This window comes from Triturus cristatus, chromosome 5_2 (assembly GCF_964204655.1).
Source record: "Triturus cristatus chromosome 5_2, aTriCri1.1, whole genome shotgun sequence".
In the NCBI taxonomy this organism is placed as follows: Eukaryota; Metazoa; Chordata; class Amphibia; order Caudata; family Salamandridae; genus Triturus; species Triturus cristatus.
In genome coordinates, this window is record NC_140588.1 from 392,298,167 (window position 1) to 392,305,050 (window position 6,884).

Consider the following 6,884-nt stretch of genomic DNA (forward strand, 5'->3'; position numbering starts at 1 on the left):
TCTGGGCTTATCAGTATGCACTGCTTGTGGCAAATATGTCTCCTCACTATGCTGTACTTGACACGTTGATGCAGGTGCTCTCTTCACATGGCTTGTGTGCATCCAGTTTTTATGTGTCTGGCATTTCACTGGGCTGCAGATTGTGTCCTTCAATCATAGACTATGCAGACATGGCAATTTTGACCTGGTTGTTCAAAACATTCTGACTTTTAGTCAGGGCAATACAATAGTCTCTCAAGGTGGCATCACCAATCTGTACATCAGCATTTACTTGGGGAGTTGCCCTTACCACGATCTGCAAGTCACAATCTTATGAGTGCTCAATTTAGTGGTGGCATTAGATGGTACACAAAATGGAACTTTGGTTTCATCGCCATGACTTTACTTACCACTTTGGTCACAAAATCTGGGCTGTTACCTGATGAAATCCTTCATGGAACCCCAAATCTCGGGAGCCATTCAAGCATTTAGCCATGGTTTGTGCATCATTCTTAGTAGCGTAGGCCTGAATCCAACCAGAGAACATACAGACTACCACAAGTGCATACTAAAATTTGTGTGTCGGCGGGAACTCCACAAAGTCCATTTGCACATATTCAAAAGGCACTTCGGGAGCTGGAAAGTGTCCTGGATGTGGGTGTTCCCTTACCAGTGATAAATAGTCCACATGTGATACAGTTCTGGCAAAAGATTTTACCATACCAAAACTCTGAAAACTATCTACACATGGCACCACTTCCCAAATGTGCAGGACCATGGATAGTGACGGCCAAATTGTACACCAAAGCATGAGGCAACCTAATCATTCCATTCAGTCCTATCCAAATCCCATCAACCTCAGCACCCTCCTTTTCCCATCTGACCTATTCACTCTCAGTTGCAATTTGTTTTAACAAACGGGGATTCATCTTTATACTGAATTCTGGTTGTGGAGTTTGCTCTGATTGAGCCTCATGCATAGTATTTGTCTCCAAAAAGGCAGTAGTTTTGACAGTTTGATCAGCAAAATTATTTCCCCAACTAACATCATCAGTCACTTTCTGATGTACAGCACATTTAATTATTGCTTAAGTTTTGGGCCAAGTCAATGCATTTGGGAGGCGCACAATTAAGATACCATTTTTTATTTTTGCACCAGTAGAAGTCAGAAATCCTCTCTCTTCTCAAAGCCTACCAAAATCATGGACAATCCCAAAGGCATATTGGCTGTCAGTGTAGATATTCACTGTCACTCAAGTCTGCACTTAATTCATATGCTGGGATGAGGGCTATTATTTCTGCTATTTGAAACAATCATGATAATTGTCTCGTTCCCACTAGTGTTTGCAATGTGGTTATAGCATAAGCTGCTCTAGTCTCTTCCACTGGTAGTTTAAAACATGATCCATCCACCCCTAGATCTCCAACCCTTACAATAAAGGCTTTGTTTGACATATCAATTCTTTAGTCTGTTCTGTTACCAAAACACAATTCGGTCATTTGATCTTCCACAGGCAAAGGCAACAATGTGGCTTGGTTCAAAGTAGTACCACAATGTAAAATTATATTGTAAGCAGACAATAGAATCAGTTCATACCTAGTCAATTGGGATTGGTCAGGTGGTGTGTGCAGGTTTTGTTCAGAAGTGTATCAACAGAATGGGGAACATACACATTCAATGTATTTTCTAAAACCAAACTCTCACTTTGTTCTACTGAGACTACTGCACTGCTGTCCTCGGACATTTCAGAAGTGTTCTGGCTATTGGGTCCAATATTGCAAACAAATATGCACAGGGTCTCTAATGACCCCCATGTTTCTGTGTGAGTATTGCAAGTGCACATTCGTCTCGCTCATGTGTAAAAAGATGAAACTCTTTAGTATAATCTGGAATCCCTGATGCTGGAGACTGGCAGAAAGCCTTCTTAATAGTTTGGAAACTGTTGTTGTGCATCTGCAACATCATGACAGTTTTGTTCGAGCAGGTCTAAGCAAATAGAATGGATGACACCGAAACACAAAATGGAAGCTAAATAGACAAAATAAAAGTATTCATTCTCAACCACTTCTCACATCATCCATGATGAAGGCTGCCTCAGCTCCACATTATCACTCAGAATCTCACCCGAACACCCTAAAGGCATCATAGGCATGCAATCAGCATGTACATTGCCTGCCCCAGGAACATTTTTCATCACAAAAAAAAGCCAGTAACTTTGTCGTCAATCTAGCTATTCTGTCAGTCAAAATGTGTCTACCACCAGAAAACAGAATAATAATTAATGGTTTATGGCTGGGTCTGATCATAGACCTCATACCTCAACATGAGGTAGCGGTCATTGGCCCACATACATACAAGGAGTTCACTTTCAACCACCAAATAACTCCTTTCAGCCTCGCTCAGCATCCTCGTACACAATGCAACAGTCCATTCATACTGCTTATTCCCTTGCATCAAAACAGAACCAAGTCCAACACTACTTGCATCAGCACACAACATTATTCTCCAACCTGTAAAGGTTTCAAACATGGCACACTGGTCAACTGTATCTCCAACTGTTTTGAAAGCTTCAGTTTGTTCCTTGCCTCATTCACTTTCTGATTTTCCTCATTAACACTTTCAAAAGCTCTGCTTTTTGCCTATAGTTTTCTTCAAATTTTAAATAGGAATCAGTCAGGCCAAAGAACGATGGTAACTGATCTTTTCATCTTGGTTTCAGAGCTTCAATAATCAGTTAACATGGTCATTTTTTGGTCTGTTTCCATCAGAAGAAACTCAGTGCCATAGACACACCACATTGTCACAAGACGGATGTATGTCATTACATCGCATACTAATACCACGCATGCCATTACAACGCGGATATTACTACACGATGTCAATGACAACGACATGCCATGACAACGCAAATTTTTACCACGACTATGCCTTTACCACACATGCCATTACAATGCAAAGGCATGCGTGGTAAAGCTATACTTGTGGTGAAAGTTTGCAAGGTAAGTGACTACCCTACACAACTCTCCCCCGCCCCCAGTCCTCTTCCCTACAATAACACTACACTACCCTGCACGACCCCACGGCACTACACTAAAACACGACACTACACACTACCCTAAACCCTAATGCACTACACTACTCAAATACTACCCTAAAACACTACACTACACAACTCTACAACAGTACCCTAAAACACTACAACACTACCCTAAACCCTAAAACACTACACAACTCTAAACCCTAAAAAACTAGCCTAAACCCTAAAACACTACACAAACACTACTACACTACCCTAAACCCTAAAACACTACCCTAAACTCAAAAACACTACACTACACAAACACTACTACACTACCCTAAACCCTAAAACACTGCACTACACAAACACTACTACACTACCCTAAACCACTACACTACACAAACTCTACAACACTACCCTAATCGTCGTCCTCTAGTATACCCTGCTCGGCTTCCCCCGTGTCCCAAAGGGGCCTCAGGGGATCAGGCACTACCCTAACCCCTAAATGACTACACTACTACACTTTCCTAAACCCTAAAACATTACACTACATAAACACTACTACACTAAACCCTAATACACTACACTAAACAAACACTACAAAACTACACTACACTTCTCTACAAAAAAACACACTAAACGTTATTAAAAAAAAACACACAACACAAACATCACAACACTACTTTTACACTACCCTAAACCCTACAAAAGTTACCCCCACCCCAAGCGCAAACCCCCTTACCTCTCTCCTCTCCAGCGTCACCGTCTCTGTTCCCGGTTACTGCTTCCTCCTTCCTGCTTGGTGCATGTCGTTGTGAGGAAACAGCCTCAGTTTCCTTACAACGACTTGGATAGCTGCCGTCGCCATTACACATTACATTGCATGCATTGTAAAAGTGCATGTGATGTAATGGTATGCGTGATTTTTACCATGCATTGCAACATCGCATGCGTTGTAACGCATGCGATGTAATGGCAAGGCGTGGTAAAAAACGTGTTGTAATGGCTGTTCCCCTCACAAGACGAACCACATTTACCCATTGCCAAGGTTACCCTTTCAATTTAAATACTCTAAAAACCTCCATCAAGTTCTTGTCATGCTCCTTCAATTTCCCCCAAAAATCAACAGCATTGCAAAACCGTCCTTTTAGCAAAATGTCTGCCACCATTCCTCCTCCTGCTTTTCTTTCAATCACTATTCTTAACCACAGCATTTATGTCGGTATGTTTCCCTTATGTCTTAGACAAATCATTCTGCGTTCAATACAGGTAGCAATGTTGACAGCTGCTTTTTAAAGTCTAATCAGAATAAACCCATAATCTCTCCTGTACTTTATTATTAAATTTCATGAACATTTGGTCCCTCAAAACATGTTAAAAGCTCCTTTGTTCAAAGGCACATGATGTGGCTAAAGATCTTAACATAGCAAGATAATACTGATTCATCCCCACATTGTCCCCTAGAAAAACACTTCTAACTCTCCATCACAACATTTAGACTTTTACTATACCGTAAACCAAACTGTTTAATAGCACAGTCAAATACATCAAGACCTACGGTCTGAGGGGGGAGGGGGGGCAAATTCTTAAACCACTTCAAGTCTGTACCACCTAGACAGTGTTTTAACAAGGCTAATTTGTACGTTGCTGCATAGACTTCTATCTCCACAACCACTACATAGGCTAAGAAAACATTGTGTCAGTCTTTTCAAAACATTTGGTTCCTTCAGTGTAAAGTTGTGAAGGCTTGCAGAGGAGCAATCAAAAGCATGTTAGAGTGGCTACTATCAGAAATAAAAGGATTCACCATCATCTGCTAAGTTAGATGACAACCCTCAATAGTGAAGGGTGAATCACTGCATGGATAAATTTGGGATATGCCTTAGACTGGAACACAACAGTTGCACACAAATGTTTGCTTGTTACCGCAAGCATGCAGTAGAGATCGAAAATAAAAACTAACAAGAATTAGGTATATTCAACATTTTGTAAAAATGTACTTCAACTGTGGACACAACGCCCACATTAAATGGTAAGCCTATCACAACCAACACAATCTATAGATCAGTAGATAACGAGCTCTCTTCAGATTAGTCTAGGGGAATTTTTAAACCCCTATTGCTGAAAGGTGGTAAGCCCCATTATCCACAAACTGCTTGAAGGGACAGTAATACTGCAGGTTTCTCTTAGGGAGAGAGTTAGCCTTGATGCCTGGGCTGGCCACCCTCCCCCTACCACTTTTTTCTGACCATGTTCCTGGTGTCTAGTGAACTTTCTGAACCTGTGAGTAAAGAGCAATATTTTCTTTTGTCTGGCCGCCCTGGCTACAGTTATCCAGTCAAATCGGGTGACAGTAGGCCACATAGAACAGAGCAGCAGGCACAGAAGATGGGTAGCTGGTTGTGGGGAGAGGCTTGTTCCTTGAGCACAAGCATCACCCAGTGCCGGACAAAACAAATGTTTGCCTTCCCTATTCACGGGCACACAGAGACACTTTATCTGAGGATTTCTTGCTGACATAAGTAGACTGCTGCCTGCATTATCATGCATTATTATGTATTATTATTCCAAAGGCTTCCCTAGCAGTCATGCATTAATCCCTAAGGCTTTTGGTCAGGGCATGCACTGTTAGCAGACGTTTTGCTAATGGGGGTGCCTACGCCTGGCTGTGAAAAGAGGCTAGTGTCCTATATTTCCCTCAATGCCATCAGGATTGGTGAACAAACAGTTCAACAGTTCATTTGTTTGTGGGTGACATCTCTTGTGATACCAGTCTTGGGATGTCATGATCAGGTCAAAGGTCATTTGATGTTATTTCCTGTAATATAATTGATATGCTGATTTGTAATTCTGAAGCCTAATAAATGCTACGTATTTTGGCTACAGGATGTTGGCAAGTATGTATATGCTACAATGAACTAATCTCAAAACGTTAGCTGTTGCAAAATGACCCCTTTTTGGGTGGTCACCAGCTGTTTAATTTTTTTGGGCCTCACTTCCGATAATCTTGCACTCGAACACTGGGACACTGCTATCCCGTGCCCAGAGTATGTGCTCTGACCGCTAAAACATGTCAAATTAGCTTAAAAATTGACTGGCACATTTAACGGGTCTATAAAGCCATAGTATATGGTACAGAAATACACCCATGGACTGGAAAGTTGAATGCTACTTGGGGACTGCAGCATTTTATTGTGCAATCTACTACAGTGAAAGTGAAAACTGTTTCAGGCCTACCCTGATAGCAGTAGCTCACGCCTTGATACCCCGACTTGTCAAAACTATTCCTTTGATAGGTAGGAAAACTGGGTTATAAATAAAAAATATTTCAACCCTAAGCACATCTTACTGTCCACAAAGTAGAGTGCATAACATTTTAGAGTGGAACTCGTTTAACATTAGAAATGTTATGTTCCCCCAGTGTCTAGGCCCAAAACAGCTTGTCACTGGAAAGACAGTAGCTGGCACATAGGATAAGTATAGATTAGACAATTTGCTTCAGAACTTTTGACCTGCACCAGTGAGGGACCCCATGCAAAGGCTTATTTCCAAAATTAATAATAATCAAACCTAATAATGATGTTTAAATTTGATAAAATATATGATAAATGCAGCTTTTAAAAAATGTACCTTTACCTTGACCGAAGGTGCTGGAGGCCAGTTTGCATTAGCTCTCCAGCACCTGCCCAGCCAGTACATGGCCTGAATTTGGTGTGAAAAATGGTCTCAGAGCAGAGACAATGGTCATGGAGTAGGGAAGCATTTTCTTCTCCTGGAAGGAAGACCAGTTGGGGTGGGCCGAGAAACTAAATCAACATCAAAAGGGGCCTGTCCTGTTGCAAGCAAATGTAAGGCGACATTTGGAAAGGCCCAACTTTGGCCCCT